Source organism: Triticum dicoccoides, chromosome 2A (genome assembly GCF_002162155.2).
Source record: "Triticum dicoccoides isolate Atlit2015 ecotype Zavitan chromosome 2A, WEW_v2.0, whole genome shotgun sequence".
In the NCBI taxonomy this organism is placed as follows: domain Eukaryota; kingdom Viridiplantae; phylum Streptophyta; class Magnoliopsida; order Poales; family Poaceae; genus Triticum; species Triticum dicoccoides.
In genome coordinates this window covers 731,466,368-731,469,812 of record NC_041382.1, presented here as the reverse complement: position 1 = coordinate 731,469,812, position 3,445 = coordinate 731,466,368, and the positions used below count along the sequence as shown (strand labels likewise).

At 44.7% G+C, this 3,445-nt stretch overlaps 1 pseudogene; it reads left to right on the top strand.

Annotated features, from left to right (window-relative positions):
- The first annotated feature begins 381 nt into the window (after window positions 1-381).
- On the top strand, window positions 382-3,202 carry LOC119352126 (annotated as a pseudogene).
- Window positions 3,203-3,445: the final 243 nt, after the last annotated feature.

The following is a 3,445-nucleotide window of genomic DNA, read 5'->3' as shown; positions in this document are numbered from 1 at the left end:
AGACTGAGTCGGCACCTCGTCATTGACGGGAACGTCTCCTCCCACTGAATGCGCATCGCCGGAAATACTGAAATAAATCCAGAAATAAATGCGAGTATCACGACTTGAACCTAGTGGACTGGGATACCACAATCTCTTTAACCATCCAACCACAGGTTAGTTCGCGCCATATTGTCCTGATCCTGGTGCCATATTGAATTTTTTCCATCACTTGGAAACCATGCAAAAATAAAGAGTTGTACTGCAGTACGCGGTGAACGTAGGCCGATCTGATAGACTCGGGGTTCGATCTTGATTCTTGAGGTGTTTAAAAAAAAGATCTTGATTCTTGAGGTATACTACCCACTCCGACCGACTCCCCGGCAACTCCGAGCTCCCGCCATGGCAGCATCGTCGGCCGGTGCCTCCTCGTCGTCGCGGGCAATCGTATCCCGCCGCATCCCCGACCCAGGCTTCTCCACCAAAGCGTCCTCCTCCTCCTTGCCCTCGTCGCGCGCTGATGGGAGTGACGGGGACGTGCTCAACCTGGACTCCCGTGGGTGGCGGCGGCCGAGGCGGAATCCATATTGGAGGACGCGGCTGCTACGGAGAGAATCCACCTTCCCGCCGTGGAGGAGGATGAAGAGGGGATAAGAGTCAACCAGGAGCGACAGCAGGACGAGGTCCAGTACGCTACTAATATCTGATCAAACTGAATTTCTTTTAACAATCTTGTGATCAATCTTGGTCTGTGCCCTGTTGCAACGGAGCTTCCGTACGTGCTCGTAGGCTGTGGCCTTTGGACGTACGAAGGTTGCAATTTTAGTCGGTTTTTGGAGAAGCTTAATTATTTACAGCATTGACATTGTATTTTTTTTAGGTGAACATTGACATTGTAGTATTGCAGGATGAATCATCTGTTTGCTGACTTGGTCTCATTGTCCACTGCAGCTGTTGGCATTGGAAGCAATATATGGGGATGACCTGGTTGAATTGGAAAGCAAAGGAGGGCTCCGGTTTTTCCAGGTTTTGTGTTTTCGCCATCAGTTTCAGTGTTTTCTTGTTTCATCTGTTCTTGGATGTTGAAATTTGATTTTGATGGTTTTCTTTATTTTAATTCTAGGTGTACATACGCTACGACTTGCATCACGGCTCTCAACTATGCGCTAAGTTTTCTTCTGCCGATGGAGGATGCCCTCATGATGGTAGAGAAGAAGATGGTGATGAACCAGAGGAATTCTCTTGCACTTGCAACCTTGACTACTTGCCTCCTTTGGTATTGACATGCTTACTTCCTCAGTGTTATCCTAGCAAAGACCCCCCATATTTTACAATCACTGCCAAATGGATGGATGGGTCCCAAGTTTCTCAGATATGTGAGATGCTCGACGCCATCTGGGCACAACTCCCGGGGCAGGAGGTGGTATATCAGTGGGTTGAGTGGATCCGCAATTCGTCGCTGTCACACCTCTGGATTGATGGCAAAATAATATTAGGTCCAGACAGCCCAGCACACAAATCAGATAATCGTGCTATCTCAAGAGGTCTCCCATTGAATTATGTAATCCCTTCGATGCTCAGCTACAGTAGTAAGAAGCGTCGTAAAGCTTTTCTTGATGATCTTCATATGTGCCTGATATGCCTTACAGAGAGCAATGGTCAGCCTTTACCCTTTTCAATTTTTCTATATATTGTGCATTCATACCAACAGATTATTCCTTGATATTTAGTGAACTGTTTGTGTTCTTTGGTTCATGATAAAAAATAAGAACCGGTGGGCCTGTTTTTCCTTTCCAACAAAGCTTCTTAAGTTCTTAGGTAACTGAATTTTGCGAATAGAAGTTTGTTCCCCGGTGAACTAATTTGAGCTCTGAAACAATTAGGTTCAAACTTCATCCAGCTGCCATGCCAGCACTTGTTTTGTGTCACGTGCATGGAGACCTTGTGCAGGATACATGTGAAGGAAGGTACTGTGTTCCAATTGGTGTGCCCCGGCACCAAGTGCAACATTTCTATTCCGCCGTATCTGCTAAAGAATCTTCTCAGGGAAGAAGAGTTTGAACGTTGGGATAGGCTTCTTCTTGACAAAGCATTGGGCTCAATGTCAGACGTGGTCTACTGTCCAAGGTGTTCGATGGCTTGCTTGGCAGACGAGGATAAGAACGCGCAATGTCAAAGTTGTTTCTTTACCTTCTGCTCAGCTTGCAAGGATCCACGCCATCTAGGGAGACAGTGTTTAACACCAGAACAAAAGCTCAAGGTATAGAAATGAAACTAAAATCTCTTCTGCATTTGCATTGGTCTTAAAACTTGCATATTTTGCTATACTAAGCAACTTGATTCGATACACATCATCCTAGCTAGTACTAATAACCTGTTACCAGCAGGAAAACACATTGTGGTTTTGTTAGTAAATCCTTCAAAGATAAAATATACATTTGATGTGCCATAAGCTTTGGATGCACCTACATACATTGAGTTACATATTGTCTGTTTGGTGAAGCGCAAATCTTTTGCACTTTCTAGAAACATAATAATTCAGTCTTCAATTTAATGTTTGCAGGCATCAGGCAAGTTAACTGTGAGGGAGATGGTGCAGGAGATGCTGATGATCAGAAGTTTATACAACGATGCTAGAGCATGTCCAAACTGCCGAATGGCCATTAGCAGAAGTGAAGGGTGTAACATGATGTATTGTGTGAACTGTGGCAAGTCATTCTGCTTCCGTTGTGGCGAGGCCATGACTGCTAGCAATTATAACCATTTCAGGTAGGCTATCGATCCTATCCTAAGCAATCAAGAGGCCTTTTGTCTTTGAAAAGAGGGGGGTTGTAGGCATCCAAGATCTCGGGCCTATCTTATTCTTAATGCATGCATGTATGCTTTGCAGTAAATGTGGGCTCTTTGCGCCGCAAAAAAAGGACTATAACACAAATGATTTGGAGAAGCGACTGAAAGAGCTAGAAACCGCAGAACGCGTGGCTCGAATGCATCCGTTAGGCAGTACCATCGAATGCCCGAAATGCCGTCAGAAAATTTTCAAGGTAAGGAGACCTGTCTTATTCAATCTGCAGCATGGCTTGAATCTGCAAGGATGATGATGAATATGTTTTCTGCTGGGCCTGTCAAGCCAGGTATTGTACGCTGTGCGAGAAGCGGGTCGAGTTTACAAGGCAACATGGAGCAAGGGGGCACTGGGGCTCGCCGGAATGCGTGGGGATAACTCTCTAGTACCGTCGTAGTTTTTCATAGTTTGCAAATTAAACACTTGTAATTTTGGTTTGAAACGTACATGTTGTCGGTGTTGTAAATTAAAGACCAGCCAGGCAACCAGGTAGAAGAAACCAAAGTACTGCTAGTATAAGACATGGTACTCTTTCTTGGTGATATAAATCAGAGGAACCAACCAATAATGATACTGTTTGGTCAATTCAATTATTAAGCCCCAACATTTTTAGTATATTCT